The following is an 18,175-nucleotide window of genomic DNA, read 5'->3' as shown; positions in this document are numbered from 1 at the left end:
GGTGCAATTTTAATCGGTATGACAATTAATATTCAGTAGTTGTCATGTCCGTTTTTATTAACTGTATTGGCTTTTTTAATGCACTTTAAAAACTTTAAAATACACCATTTTGTAAACATAAGAAATAAAATTGGTTTAATTTTAATTTTGGTTTATTTCAACAATAACAATTATTGTTTAAATTGTTTATATATATATATATATATATATATATATATATTTTTTTTTTTCACTTGTATATTTCGGGGGATTTAATACCCCCGTCTTCAGGAGGTTTTAAATAAAAATAAGTACAAAACTATAACCTGTAAACTAGAATTAATAAAACATAAATGTAAACACAGTGCATAACATTTGATAAAGCCCAGCTGACGTGAAATTTTTCTAATTCAATCTTGTTGGAACAGTTGATTTTTATAAAAGGTGGAATACAACTTGAAATTTATGGCAAATTTTGAATGTTATAAAATTGTAAAAAAATTTATCTTAAATTTAGACCAAATGGATTGTTTGTCTTCAACATAATTTGATGAGCTTGCTCCATGTGCTTTAATTTTAATCTGTTGTAGTTTTCATCAGGGCATTGTGGTAGTTGGTGTATTCCTTTTAATTTAAAAGATTTTCTCCTGTTTGTGTTCTAGACAATGTCTTGCCAATGGTTTATCTTCATCTTTATGAAAAATGTCAAACTTATGCCCTGTCTTACGGATTCTTAAATGGTTCGATGTTTGGCCAATATATTGTTTGGAGCAAAACTTACAATTAATTTGGTATATCATATATATATATATATATATATATATATATATATATATATATATATAAAGTTTCAGTTCAAATTATGGTTACACTCTGTTTAGGTTTTAATGGAGAAAGATTTTCGAAACACCTTTCTAGGAAAAATAAGTTAACTTTTTAAGTCACTGTTATAACTTTGCCCATCTCTAAAAAAATAGGAGCGGCTCAAATTGTTTTAATGTATAGACGCATTTCCAAGGTCTTGATAAAATAAGAAGAACAGTGTAAACTAAAGATTTTTTTCTAAATCTAGTACAAAATAGCAGCTCATTGAAATTAATTAAGTTAAAAGCATGGATGGATTCTACTACATATTCGTAGGCCAAAGGTAAAATAACCCCCTCTAGGAAACACAAGCGAACCATTTATCCAAAATTGGCATTTAGGAGTATAGTTTAACATTATTTTTTTATTAAAGTTACATTAGCACTAGTAATTAAATTACGTTAAAAAATAAAACGCCTGACATTTATTACTCTATCTTTTTGGTATCGGATGTTCAATCTGCTTGCCCAGGACAATGTTAAAATGTCCATGCCTGACGTAGAGACGGCACGTTGTATGGATTCGCACAGGTCTTTATGAATTTTCGCTACTATTCTGTCCCTAAGGTCATTAATTCGTAACTGGGATTTCGTTTTAAGGACGCTGTTTTTAATTTCCTATAAAAATAGTAAGGTGGATAGATTTAGCTCAATACTTTCTCTTATACCTATCCAGTGGTTTAGAATAGAAAGATGATTGAAATATTCGTGGACATGCACGCCATAGTGTGAGGTGATCCATCCTGCTGGAGCCAAACTTTATTTTACTGTTGGTTGCTACTTGGATAGCTGGATAAACATGGTTTAAGCATTAAAGTTTCAATAAATAAAAAATGGTCCAAAAAACTGAACCCTCACAATGTAAAGTAAAAAGTTAATTTTCAGGGATCTGGGTATGTAGTTCTCTCAGTCAATGACGGTTAACATCAACCCAATAACCACCATTGTCTATGTTAACGTTACCGTTTAACATGAATGGTGCTTCATCTGAGAAAGCAATGTTGTATAATTTAATAGTATTATTATCAAAGTGCCACATCATTATTTCACAAAACTCTACTAGACGATAAAAATTTTCCTCACTTAGATCATGAACTAAACGAATTGTGTACGCTTTATAACCACTGTCATGTAAAACTTTGAAAATTTATGTTTGCGACAAACAGTACATAATATTTGAGCAAAATTTTTTTGAGGTATGTTGTCCTCCTACAACAGACTGTAAAACGTCAAGTGACAATATTTCGTTTGAATCCGAATTTGGTCGTACAGGATTTAGATGGCTTTACGCTGCCTGTTTCCTGGAAACTTTGCATTGTTTTTGAACTCTTGATTTAGATACAGAGTTTCGATTAAGATAAGTGTTATTAACTAAATTCCTTACTTCGTCATAAGATATCATCCGGTCTCCGTAGCCTGTCATAATATGCTTTTATTCACTTATACACTCCATATCACAAACACTCGTCTTAAATTTGTTAATATTACAACCAGTATCATAAAACTGGTAGCTAATAAGGTAGCTTTGTCCTGCAGCAGGTAATAACTGTAAAACAGGCTTAAGTTTGTAAGGAAAAGGGTTGTCTATTGACGTTATTCATACATTCTTTATATGGATGTTAATGTTTTACCTGAATTAGTTTTAATTAATTTTAATGACCTGCCATTTTTACTGGGTTGATGATACTCTTTTTTCAAGACTTTTTAAAGAGAGGTATCACTTCATGAGTCTTTAAATTAAAAAGTTATTATAATTCCTTCTAAAAATCATATAATAGCTAAAGTTGTAACAGTGAATAAAAATTTCACTTCTATTTCCCTGAAAAATGTCCCGATTTCCATCTTTATCCATCAAAAACTAAACAGAGTGTATACATTACTTTAACTCATATTAACTATAAAGTGTATAAATATATAAAATTAAGTATAATTTTTGAAATTAGAGATTTGTTTAGTGCTACTCTGTTAAGTTTATTAGTTTAAGTAACAATTTAAGATAAAAGTACTCCATACCAAATGACATGTAACAAGTTGAACTGAAGTTTTACGTAACAATTTAGTCTACAGCTCATTTTGTAAGTCTGCGTGTGTTATTTATATGCAATAATATACATACACTGTTACACTCGGTTTCTTTATAAAAATGGAATTTAGCAATTTTCTTGTTGACTTAGTGGTTATTTATGAGACCAATATAAATATATTCACTAACCTTCAGCCAAATTCCATGGAGTGACATGCATCATCATTTGACTTAGTGTTTCTCATAGGCTATAAAAAACTAAGCTCAATGCATAATGGAATGTCAATAAATCAATTCGTTTTAAATTTTATGGGTGGAAAGACACGTAGAGACACACTCAGCTAATAAGTGGCGGATTCTTGTTAGAAAATCTGTATTAGAGCCTAATTTTCTTTATATATAGTTTTTAACTGCCTATTAGTTATAGGTATTTGTTAAATCAAAAGTTATTACAATTTTCTTAGGATTATTAACATTGAAACGATATTATTTTGTGACCATAGTCGTACTATTTACGGTTAAACAGAATGGAAGTATACCATGTCGGGAATTTTTTATTTGTGTAATTGGTGTCCTAAACTCTAAATATGTACTCCCGTAATGTTATGGTAGCTTATGAATATTTAATTCAAAAGTATATTACTGTTCTTTTAATTGTGTGCACTAAGATTTCAAATAAAGTAAGGAAGTATTCATAATTTATAGTATAGAGAATAAATTTTCGGTTCCATTAAGAACTTTTATAGACTCAGTAGACTCTTAGCACAGTCAGGCTTTTACTGTGTAAAATTAAAATGCATTTGCTCTTTAATTGTGCTTTCCGTCATCATTGCGTTGTTGGAACAATCTTCATTTCAAAGATTAAAACATTCATTTATAAAATTTAAAATTTAAAAAGATGTGATTGCTACATGAGGTGGCTAATTTAACTTTTAAGAAAGATAGGTTGATTCAATCAGATATCGTCTTTTGCGGAATTTTCATGGTATTGAACCAAAAACATTAACACCTATGTTTCGTGTTATTCCGACCAGGCCTTACGCCTCACGCTAAAGAAATATTGTAATTAGATTATAATTATTTGTAGATGTAATTACATGATGTATAGTAATGTACGTAGTTGTTTTGTTTAATTATTTCTGTTACTAGTCATTATTTACTATGTCCATTGTTTTAAAAATATGTTTGTCATAGAAAAACAATCCTATAGTAAATTCTTCTTTCTTAATAATATTGCATGGTGGTAAACGTTATACGTTTTTGTCCTCAAGAACTTACGACATACTTAGAAATATACAGTACAGCTAAGATACAGTGACCCTGTTATACAGTAAGAGTGGCACCACTGTGACCGTTGAAGCGGTGATAATCTTGTCAACACATTACCTACTCATATCCTAACAAATATTCTTAGTTGAACCACATAGAGGCACAATGTAACACCTGGCATCTGTTTTGTTTCATAAAACACTATGCACCATTATGGGCCGATGAAAACGGTATTTACGGAAAAATCACTGCAGCGGTATTTATTAGAGTTTAAATAATTGTAAATTATACTATATGTTACTTTTAAGGCGCTTAAGCTTAGAATTTAGTTTGAGATTTATAGCCATGCCCAATACAAAGATCCTTTTATACAAATACAAATGTTTAATTGTGATCATTGATCTGGTGAATATGAAATATTAGCTACCAACTATTCGTTGCATAGTAAAACTTCTATAAATGAAGAGAGATATTACCAAGATACGATATGTATCCAACATTTTATTTAGTGGCAAATGTTCATAAAACTCCACACATTCACTTCAACAGGTACACCATGTTGGGGCCTAAATAGTATAGGTTTTATCGAGCCTACAAGGATTATACCATGGAGATATGGGTTTTCTACCATAATTTACGTCAGGGATGCTATTTGAGATTACACTGTGAATTTCATGGTTTAAACCTTTAGAGTCTGCCCTAAAGCAAAGAGGTTGTAGTGTTTGTAGATAAATGTTTCTTAACCAAAAATAAAATATTTCAGTGATGGTGAATAAGATGTTATTGCTCATGTCAGTGTTGTTCTCTCTGTCTCTCCAAGTGTAGCTAGCATGTTTGTAAAAGTCTTAAAACAGGAAGGCACAATTCGGTATTTTCTTGTTATAATTCCTAATTGAATATGAAGAAATGGTAAGTATAATAATAATTAAATAATATTTACATGGCCACTAAAGAATTTGACTCATTCATATCAGAATCAGCGTGGCTCTAAAGACCTACCTTTGTGCAGTGAGATAAGACTGCTTGCAGAAAGTTATATTAGAGTTACAGTTAATAAAACGTTTATATTTAATGTGATTCTGTAACGAATGTTCATAAGTAAATATTCTAAATAAAATAAAATGTAATTATATAATTATATTTTATATAGAATTTTGTTCCTAGTTATTGTTTTATTTATTCAATAATTATTTGTGGCTGTAGTGTACCCATTAGCTCGACGTAAATAGTTTAACCTTAACGGAGTCCCATGGAGAAACTCTATGTTGCACATCTAGAAATTAAGCTTAGTAAAAGATTTCAAGTCTATACGTCAGTTCATTTTCGTGATACTGTGAGTACAGTTAAATTGATTGACAGTAAAAAAAATTAATATGTTCTTTCCCCCGAGTAGTATTTTTCGTGAATTTTCAGACCGTGAAAATAGAGTTCTAAAAGGAATAATTTAATGGCTTGTTAAAACTGTTGCCCTTTGCTTGATTCTCATCGGTATATAAAGAAATTGAAAGATAGTTGATTTTTCTTCTTAAATTTATCATTTAATTATGACATGAAGAAACATGCTGCCTGTTAATGCAGAGTTTCCACCAGAACTGAAATTGTTGCAGCTGTGGGTAGACCGACAAGGATGTGGTCGAACTTGTGAGTGAGGGGTAAACTTCAGTTATATATTAGTAAAGTTAGGTTGCGGAAAGTTGTTAGTGGTGTATCTTAAGCAAGTAAACGGTGTTTTTACCATTGTAAATTGTTTTACAATGGTAATTGTTTTATTATATATATATATATATATATATATATATATATATTAAAGGACCTAGAAAGGATTCAAATCTGATTGCTCTGTAGTAAATGCACGAAATATGTATATTATTTGTTTTGATATTTTAATAAATTTCCATTTGTTAAACTATAACTAAACAAGGTTAATTATTTATTATTTGTATTTTAGTTTCTTGATGCAGAGAAATAGAAACGGTAAATCTTAAGATCTTACATCTTAAGATTTACCATAGAAAATTTATATATATATATATATATATATATAGAAATTTTTTTTAATGTTATTCTCCGCCGTCAAAAAACATAAACAGACCGGTATTGTTTATACAACCTTTTAAAATACTTGAAACAAGGTTTATTATTCTAATTTTTTTTATCTCTTAAGATTTGAAGCATATTACCGTTTAATGGTTCTAAAACATATTGCTTTCTTTTAGTAAATAAAGGTTCTCATATAACCGCGTGAAAAGTGTGTATGGCCGAAAGATATGACCGAAGTATTTCAAATTATCATATAACAAAGCAGGAATAAAAAAAACTTTACTAGCGTTGTTAGGTAAGAGAATGTAATGAAACATTACTAGATATTATTTCCTGAAAGAGATTAAATCTATTAAAATTTTAGGTGCGATTGTCAAACCTTCCAGAAAATTTCCAACGTAAATGTAATCCCTTACGAAATCAGTGATTATATTAATAGCTTTGTGGATCTCCTTTCTTTTCTTTTTATAAGTAACAAGAAGAATAAACCGTTGTTTCCGAAATACCTTCCACAAAATAAAATTTACCTTGTAGATGTTGTGATTAATACTACAGTTGCATTAAACCACAGTTTTACCAATTACTGCAATATTTTGGAAATTGATTTCTACATTTATGGTTACTTACTCGAAATAGATTATTTTTACATCCATTAAATATTTAATTATATTTTCAACTCCACCACCTAGAGCAAGTATAAACTATATAAAATTAAACATTTTTAGAAACCAAATTTATTCTTATAGCTATTTTAAACTGTTACAGTTTCAATATGGACATCAAGCATGGACGTCAAACACTTTAATATTGCAAATTAGTTACAGTATCTATATTTTAGCATTAAGTTCCTATTTTATGATAAAATTTAATAATAAATCATTTCTAAATTAAGAGTGTAGCAGAGTGTATACTTTGAGATCTTTTATTACTAAACCGATGTTCACATAAAACATCAAGTGCGCAAATATAGACTTTCACAACAGCTAGATCAAAAGGTTTATTGGTTTGAATAAGAGTAACATATTATTATGGACATTAAAAACATCTGAAACAAATTGCTATTAATGAAACTAAGCGTGTCCGAGCACAAAAAGAACTATTTTGTTGTACAGAATTAGTTACTAATAGATAAGGTGTTTCAGACAACCCGTCTCTAAGGTCTTACGGTCAAGCGGCTAACTGCATGAATCTAGTTTAAATCGATTTACCAATAAACTATGACAAATTTTAATTTAAATAATTTTAACTGTGTAATAATACACACTATTGCAAAATCAAATGATTCCACTTTCGAATCTAAAGATATAAAATAAACACACGTTATTTTGTTACGAATTTAGAGAACTATTAATCATAAAATTGGTAGCATAAAAAAGGGCTGTATTAATTGGTGGTATAAACGCAAGAAAATCTCTTAATAGTGACCTTCAGGTAATACAAAAGTATAATAGGGAACAGTGCTTCTTTTTTTATAGACACTCCTGTGAATGTACACCAAAATAGAGTGTCGATTGTTCATGCTACAGGCTCTTAAAGAAGACTCATGCATTGCTGTGTTTTTCCAAATCTTTCTACCACTGGAAAGTTTACGTTTACGAGTATAAAGTATAGAAAGAATACCGTTTTCTATAAACTACTATTTAAAAAAAGATAACATTTGTTGCCAACATTTAAATTTTAAGTTAAGTTTCTTAAGTTTGAAGTTTCTAAGATTCGAATATGGGAACATCTATATTTTGGATCCCTGAATTTTTTGAGAACTTATAGTATTAAAAATATTACTGTAGATTTAGTAGTAATCCGTTAAATTAAATCTCAATAGCTAGCTGTTAACAGTCAGATATGATGATTGGTCTGAACAATCTATAGATTGGCACATAGTATCTTTTTCAAAAATGTACTTTAATATTAATACAGAATCATAAGCCTATTTTCTCTAAGTTTGTATTCAGTTGAAAGTGTAAAAGTATATGAGCAGTCTCAAGTACACCGGTAACTAAATAAATTTAACCTGATTACAGGTACCGATGTTTTATATTAAAACGTACATTAAATATCACCATTGAAAAACAAAAGATAGTCACTCTAAACATAAATTAAAATACTGAGGATATATCGGCTAAAATAATGTACATATTTTTTATTCTCATTTCCGTATTGAAATCACATGGATGCCCATGAAGAATAAATACGACATAAATACAAATGGAGTAATAAAGAAATGGACAAATTATTAATAATATGGTTAATAGTTTATTTAAACAACACAAATTTCAGTTCCTAGAAACATAAGATATACGTGTATAATGACAAAATAATGGACAGAGTATTTAGTGAATAGCAAAATGTTGCTGCAGGAACTATTAAGAGCACTCTCCAGTCACAACTCTAGAGATATTCTCCATCGGAATCTCATTAGGATGATACCATCTCCAAGTGAGGCTTCAATTGTACGTATCTCACTTGTTAAAATTTTCAATAGCGTAATAATTTATTCAGTTTATCTTAGCAATGCATTTTTGTTATAAGTTGTGTAAGAGCCTGTACTATAATACCAAAGTAACGTTCAGTTACTAAACCCATTGCTAAATAGGTTTGGATATTGTGAAAGTTAAAAAAAAATTACCAATTTATATTTTCTGAAGACCTGCATTAAAGGTATTTAAAACTATTTTATTAAATTTATATTAAACTAATAGCAAAGCATTAATAAAGCATATCAGCCAAAGTTCCATAAAAACTCAATATGTTTATTTCGAGAACGAAATGTCTTATAAACTTAAAATATTGCATCAAGCTTTTTTCTATATATGTTATATTGAGTTTGATAAAGTTTTACTCTATACAATAATTATATTAATTCTAATGATCATTATGCATTGTTCTTATAGGTAAACATGATTCCTAAAAGACATTCTCAGAATAAATAAATATACCAACAAAATGAGTACAATATGTAATAATACAAGTAACTTAGTAACACATAAAGCGTTGAAATGGAGCAAAGGATTGAATATTTTGCTTGAAACCTTACGGTTGTGTACCAGGCTCTCTATAACATTCACGCAGTATTCAAAAAATGGTATTTCGCAAAATATTGTAATACAAAATCACATATAAAATGCCATCTGTTTCCACTCAGTTTTTACTAATTTATGTAGCCTGCAATATTTGCTCTGACATTATGGTAACCCATTACATTAAAATAAATTGTTCTTTATCGCTCTTGTAAATCCCGTGGGAAGACTTGATGATGTTTATTATCACAGATGTTGCCTAGACATAAAACTTCAACTTTAATTTTAAGTCTTTTGGTTGGTTCGTTTCAGATGTATCGTGTGGTCAGTCATACATACACTCCGACAGAAAAGATAATGATGTTTTCTAGCCCTTTGTATACTATGATTCGGTAACGTCAGATAATAAAAATAAATCTGGCATACAGAGGATCGTTTAATTGCTTTCGCAAAATGTTTTTATTACATTGATGCTCCACAGTACATGCGTGTTAAAGTATTTGAAAAGTTAAAATTGTTTAAAACATTCATTCCATTATGACATAAACAAGCTATCTGTGGATACAGAGATTTACTAGAATTATTGCAGCTGTGTAGAAACAAGACCGACAAGGATGTGGTCGAACTTGTGAGTGAGGGGTAAACTTTAGTTATACATTAGTAAAGTTAGGTTTCGAGGAGTTGTTAGTACTATGTCTTCAGCAAGCAAACGATCCTTCCATTATCCAATTTGAAAATAGGATATTTCTTGAAAAATAAATATTTACTGACACTTGCTCCTGTTAAATTTTTTTATATTGATTAAACTTACGATACACGAAATTGTTTCTTGATCTATAGCTATAGCCTATATTGCAGACGATTAATTATTAATGAGGTATTATTAGTTAAAAAACAATAAATGCGTGGTAACTTTGCTCCAGGGCAATCATTGTTTTCAAATATATGCCTTAGGTTGTAGTTTAAATATTTTTTAAGGCAATATAATAGAATTTTTGGTAAAGGAAAAGAGAAATATTAAAAGTAAAATGTTATAAAAAATAATAAAAAAATCATTGTTGAGATTAATATAAGCTAATTATAAAGGATGATTAGCAATTCACCAAATCTTTATTTTACAGAAAATATGAGGAAACTTAAGTGTTTCTTACACTGCGTATGCATTAACTGTAAAGTGACAGCTATACGGTTTTGCAGCGTTAGCATAACCGTGTAAGGCACAAGCCTACTAATTCTGTTACTGACCATATGATGTCTAGTTATGTGAAAATTGTTCTGAGCTGTGAAACTGTAAAGATAGTTATTTAACTCCCCTGAAAATGTTTCAGCTACATTAGTCGTATGTTAAAGCTTTGTATACAAATATTTCTAGTAACAACTGTCATTTTGTATAGTATACTGATAAGGTTTTTAACTTATACTTATTTATATAAATCATGCACTTAATAATCATGTTTTTCATCAATTTCCCATATATTTGTTTTAACAACTACTCGGTTTACTCACACGCCCTCAGCTACAGTTAAGGATATATATATATATATATATATATATATATATATATATATATATATATATATATATATATGTATAATTTCAATAAATATTGAATCGCAAAAAGTACTTCCTCCCCCGGGACTCGAACCCGGATCTCTCACTTGCCGGGTGAATGTGGTACAATTACACCACCGAGCCCTCACTTTTTACGATTCAATTATTTTGTATTTGGCCGTTTCTTTCACATATGTGTTTAAATAACCTAACTAACATATGATCGGAAGACCAAATACCTGTCAAATGACTTCTGTTTACATTCATTAAATTTGTATAACTGGCAATAGCCTAATTTAATTTCAATAAATTAAATTATATATATATATATATATATATATATATATATATATATATATATATATATATATACATATATACATAATTTTTCCGTTTCATATGTATTGAAAACTGGTTGTAGTTGTTAGTTACAAGTTTTTAAAACCGCCAGTCCCATTCGTATACATTAAATAACAACTGTAATATAAACATCATTGTCGCGGGGCTAAGAATTAAAAATAATTCCTTACTTCTTTTCATTTAGTTTGCTCATAAGCATTATAAATTTTTTACAATTTCAAGTTTTAGAAGTATCCATATCAGTAAATCTAGAATTACTCACTAGTCCATTTTATAGCCAGTTATAATAATTTGGTAACATGGTTGCACTTATATGTACAATAGATTCAAGGCAAGCCATTAAATCAATGAGGCATTTTATACTGGCATTTAATTCCATAGGATTGGTACTAATAAGGAGGAAGAAATAAAAATATTAAAAAAATAAACATATTTTGTATTCAAATACAATTAAACAACTAAAGTTTATCTAAGTTTTAGTTATGACTAGTCATAATATATTTAATATAAGATGATTTTTAATACTGCTTGCATAAGTATTAATAGAATATTTATAAAGAGATTTAGTAAAATTAGATGAGACAGCGAATTTTTTTAACTTTCTTTTATTTTAACCCGTATTCAACGATTGGATGTACAAAAACAAGTGAAGTCATGTCAAAATGTTTCTCAGGACAATTCCACAGGACAGGAATACTAATTTAAATTTTGCAGACTCGAGTGTGTCTTGACTTTACTTTAATAAGTTTGGAAGATTCCTTGTAGCGAATCCGGAAGTATACAACAGCTTGTCACGTAAAACATTGAAGGGCTAAAACTTTTCATTTCCAACAGGCCAATAAACATTGCAATACTACCTAATTCAATTTAAATTCATATTTATATTTAAGTACTTTTCAATGTTTAATAACCATATTAAAAAAAAAGTTAAAATAAGAGTCATATCTCAACACTTAGATCACAATGCATAACACTAAAACATATTATTTATTTATTGCAATAATTTATCAGATACCACGATTAATAAAAATAATATCTCCTAATAATTATTAAACGTATTAAATCAAAGGTTTTATATATTTTTGTTTAATATAATTTAAGTCAGTTACTTATTAACACCATGACCAGCTCTATAGGTTTTAGAATATTCCGCATCATTCGGCCTGGTTTAACACGACGATTTATTTAATGTTAGTCCACTTCAATTATTTAACTTTTATCCTGGCAATCTTTGATTTTTGATTTCCTTCCTCATGAGAAGTAACATTTCAAGAATAGGTTCTAACCACCGTTTTTTGCACGATGAAGGGAAAAAAATATTTCAACTTATTGTCCTGTGTGCCAGTATCATTTAACACTCTTGATATTTTAAATAATTTTATACAGGGTAGCGCCTAATTCTTCTCCCGCCAATTTTTCCCTTTCCGCAAAATAGTGCACCTTTTAAAAACCTGCATTCTCTTGACAATATTTTCAACATTGTAAACCTATGTCTCCAAAACCGTTATAGTTTTGAATATTCTAGGTCTATCTCGCCATATAGGAGGACTCATTCATGCCATGAATATGTATAGTATAATTTCCAGACCTGTTTAGGCATAGTCCATGATTTTTACTAAATGGGAACCTCTCAACCATCTAGCTATTACCATCTACCCTGTCATTATCTTAGTGAAACATTAAGATGATGGACCAGTTAGTTTTTTCTGTACAGTATAACAAATCATTAACAGATCTATATACTTTTAGGAAAAATTCCATATGTCAATTTCTTCTACAATTATTACTGTAGGAGTCTCCTGCCATATAATTTTGTTAATTTTAAATTCCTAGACTCTAGATTAGTTCAATACATTAAATTTATAATACTAAGCTATGTTTTCATTAACATTATAAAATACGTATTCAATATGTTTAATTTGCCACACCAGTCATATGTATAGATAGAAGTTTGAAGTTTTAACTATACGCCTATATGTTTTACCTGTACGTGTAAAAATCATTTTTGAATAAAATATAAAATAAGGATTTATAAGTAATGTCCTATGATCATCGTTGGTACTATATAGATATTAATGTTTCACACATATCTGCTAGATTGTAGCAATAGACTACTGGGGAGAATGCCGAAAAGTGCCATATGAGCCAATAGTAACGTAAGGAACATTTCCTCATCCGATATCTCAGCGATTTTTTTATTGTTTACAGTAGTTTTTGAGGCTACTTATTACATATCTTGAACCACAGGATTTTTTTATATTGTTATCACAATGAAAAATATTATTCTATAATCATAAAAAAACAAAAAATAATTTAAACTGCATCAATTAATTATATATATATATATATATATATATATTACACGTCAGTATACTTAAATATTAATGTATATTTAATCTGTGTCTTGTACAAGTACACATTTTAGCAATACCTATTTAGAAATTAAAGAGATGCAATACCAACAATGATTTCAAATATTTATTCAAACTGTTAATGTAACATATGTTTTTCTTCACAACAGAATTCTGATACTGTATGCAATATGTTCTAAATTTAATAACACTCCTAGTTGGGATTTCCTGCAGTGCTCCATCTCTATACGAAGTATCAGTCAAACCATTACACATTCATTGGAGGTAACTTGTACAAGGAAGCTGTGATGAAATGAAATGAAAAATGACTTTATTAGAGGCGAAGTTAGGACTATAAAGTCCTCTCTACCACTTAACCTCAATATAATATAAATGATAATATAAAATCAAACATTTTCATATACTTTTAATAATATTTACTTAAAAATAATATTTAGCTATTGTCTGCTATAAGCTTTACAAACTAATATTAAGCACTTAATGAAATTTTAGTTGAACATTTAATTTTCAAAAAAATACAGATTATGTAGTTTTTAAATATTTTCTTAAATTAGATCTTAACCGTTGTATCTACTTTCATGGCAAAAATGAGTATTTGAGATATAATTTATTCTATTTCTAATTTCAACTGGACGTAATAAATATGTATGACTATATTTCATAAGTTGTAATTAAATGGTACTTTTTGGTAAATAACCTGGATATTACAGGTTAAAACTGATAATTTATATTTAAAATACATTATGAAACATCTCACGATGGAGATTCACATATTTTATCCTTATACCCATATCATCGTCAAGTGAATTTAACTTTCAATAATATGTATAAAAGTATCTAAAACCCTATTTCCACTGATAAATAATATTTTTACTTTCCAAATTTTTTAGATAATATAAAATATTAAAGTCGTAACATTCTGTTGTATAACAAACAAGATGTTTTATATTTCTAATACAGATTTAATAAGAGTTAAACAGCACTATGACAATATTCTACTTTATTAATTGTTAGTGATCACGAGGAACGGAAAAAATGTAATTTCTCTCGGAATGTCTGTCCATTCCATTACTCAATAACGATCTGATGTATAGACGTAACATTTTGAGTGAATTTTCACTCCTATAGAGGAAAAATCGACATGTATAATGACGCTTTGTACCTTATATGAATTAGCTGAACGTTAACAAATAGGTTCATATTATTATTAAGCGTAATCGTGGTTTTAATAATACAATTATCAAAATTCACAATTTCTCAAAAAAAATTTTTAATATTAGCCTATATTCTATAATTTTTTTAAACGTGTTTCATATTAATATATAAAGCTACAGAAATGTGTCATGCAACTTCAATAATACCTGTAACACAACAAATGATGTGGTATTGTCAGAACATATTTTAAAATAGAATACAATTTAAAAGTTTATTGGCCTAGCCGAACAGAATAAATTTAATTTAATACTTAGCCAAACTCATATTTTGTTCACTTATAAACTTGTAATTAACCCTTACCATGGTTGGAAGGATAGTATAAAATATGCTTACACTGTACCGTTGCTATGTATTATTAAAACTGCACTTTTTCATTATAAAGTATAAAAATATTTGACAGTAGCAGTAAAGTTTTTATAAATGAGTTTGTCGAGAAAAGGCAAGATTATATGATATATCAAGTGTAACACAACACGTGAGTGTAGGGTTTGATGTTGAAGTCGTATACGAGTGTAAACAAACGTGACAGTTAAAGCTGTCTTTGACACTGTTTTGCTGAAGATTTCCAATATTGTATCTGTCAGCCACTGTACTCCCCTGTTAAAAATATTTAAAATAGTTTCCTGTTATCAATAAATGTTTATCATTTATAAATATTTTTAATTTAATAGGAAATAAAGTTATTTTCATGGATGGATATTTTGAGGTTGTAATTGTGTCACACCAACATATTTCTTTCTAATTATTGGAATATATCGCGTATTGTGTAACCTTCTCAGTCATCTTTATAGTGCGCCCTATTTTCTTCATCGGCAGCAGTAGAACACTTAGAAGAGCCATAGTAGCAATCTGTGAATGTGATAAAACTGTTTAGCCAAATCACATGCAGTGTCAAGCATCATCGTCAAACTCGGTGTTATCCATGTACGACTGAAGTTTAAATGAACAGTTTAAATCAATTGGTCAGTTAATTTCCAAGGCATTGTTTAGACTGACATAAAATATATTTTTTGATATCTACAACGATAAATTAGTATTCAGGAATTCACTATTTGTCTATATATTCAATATTATACAATTTAGAAATTTACGAAATGTTAATTCTGTAATCACAGGCTCAGAAGCCAAATATATGCTTAGATTAGCGCAGACAGGAAATCTTGTACGGGTCTGTCACAGTATGTTTGAGCTAGGTTTAATTTTAAAGGTGAGAGTATATATTTTATATATATATATATATATATATATATATATATATATATATATATATATACTTATATTTGTGAGTGTGTTGTAAATTATATAAATATATACGAGTATACGAGTAATATCTTTACTATGTCATCAGAGTGCCAGCACATATCATATACCTACAAGTAATCTTAATCAGTTTCTCTATTGCTCGCAAGTGAGGCATGCCAGTTTCTCTATTGCTTTTTAAGGAACTGACATTTTTCTCATACTATCACAGTTCTCAAGACTGTCAACATATTTCATGTACCTTTTTTTCAAATAAAATTAGTTTTAATATTAATGCCAATTGTATGGGAGTTAATTAAATTATTCATCTTTAAAAGTTATGGAAATATGCTTATAAAACCTGTTACTAAAACTAATACTCGTAACAAAGGATCACATAGAACTGCTCATGAAGATATTTTTTGAATATTTAGATATATTTCTACTAACCATGAATTTTGGATAATAATAAAATATTATTGATATAATACATTTTTTAATATCATGGCTGAAACTAATTATGGTTTAATGAGGATAGTTTAATCTCAACAACAACCTTTAAAAATATTTTATGTCATATAAGGTTACAACGCGCTTGTAACAGAGTGAAATGATATACAAATCATTGCTATAGTTTGCGTATCGTATCTCGTTATTGTTTTTATCTTTATTTGTATATTAATAGTAAACATTGTAACTGGCAATGATAGAATTAAAATTATACACGTCATACCTTGTTACGCGATTTTTTCAATTGTAGGATTAACTAACAAGTATATAAGAGGCTTATTATATTTGAGCACATATTCATTCTTTGCAAATTGCAAAATAACTAAAAAAAATATTTTATGAAAACTAAAAATGTTACCTCACACTCGTGATTATCAGTTAATAGAAGAAACTATGGATCCATGCTGATTAATACTTCGCGAAAAATAATGTTTCCGTTAAATAAGTTTACTAAGGAATATTTAATTGCTTATAAAAGAGCTGCAGTTTATTATTTATCTATATGCCTATTTGCTGTTCTGGTATACGTATAGTATTATATTTCATTATAAAAGGTGAACTTACTGATGTGTGAACAAAATAACACCCAGTCTAAATGTACTAAGATAAAGTCTTGATTTTAAATAACGCTTTTAACCGTTACGAAGTAAATATAAGGTCAATTTCAGACATTGATTTTTGTTTATTCCATAGTCAGGTATGGGGTATATAAGGGTATATTATACTGGCTATCGGGGATTGATAAGAAATAAACGAGAGTTAAATTCTCAAAACTGACAAATTTAAATGAATTAAAAGTTTATTCGTCTTAGCTGATAAGGTTGTTGCGTTTTCATGTTAATATCCTTAATTACAGAATTGGAACACTACCATGCTTGTATTTAATATGCTGCATATTTTCATCTAAGCGTATATAAACTGTTTCATGTAGCTACAACGTTTGAACTAGAACTGAAATTATTGCAGCTGAGGGTAGAAAGAAGGCAAACAGGGATATAGTCGAACGTTTGAGTGAGAATTGAATTTCAGTTAAACATTAGATATGAAGAGGGGATATGTTAGTTCTATGTTTGAAACAAATACATAATTATAAAATGTTCTCAAATATTTGTAAATTTTTAATAAAATAATTGTTATTGGTTTTCATACTAATTTCTACGTAAGCTATGGTATATTTAATTCTTACTATTCTATACTTTTGCATAATTTCTTCCAACTATCTTTTAAAGGTTGATAAAATACAATACATAATTTTAATTATTAGTTACTTTTAGATCTACGGTTTGCCAATATTTGTGTAATATGACTGTTAGTTTATGCTACTATATTATAAAAGGTCTAAAGCTATATTAGAGGTCCTAAATATCTTTTTGAAGTTAAATATATGATATAAAGCAAAACTAATGGCTTAATTTATTGCATACCGACATTATCAAAAACCTCTTCCCAAACATGTATAAAGGTTTTTGTTGCTTAGAATAATGTTAAATAACATTATATGGTCCTTAATATCACTAAAGTTTGGCTGTAAGGAACAATAACGCTTTGCAAACATAATTAAAATTTGAAGATATTTTCTAAAGTATTCACTGATATTCACTGTGAATAGTGCACACTATTCTATGATATTCACTGAAACTATTCTCAGTGATTAATAATATGTTTGTGATCAGTGTTTAAAGATTCCTAGAAGCAAATCTTGATGTTTTAAAACATGTTTTGAAGTAAACTATTGAA

This window comes from Homalodisca vitripennis, chromosome 5 (genome assembly GCF_021130785.1).
Source record: "Homalodisca vitripennis isolate AUS2020 chromosome 5, UT_GWSS_2.1, whole genome shotgun sequence".
Lineage (NCBI taxonomy): Eukaryota > Metazoa > Arthropoda > Insecta > Hemiptera > Cicadellidae > Homalodisca > Homalodisca vitripennis.
Note: the sequence above shows the minus strand (reverse complement) of the source record.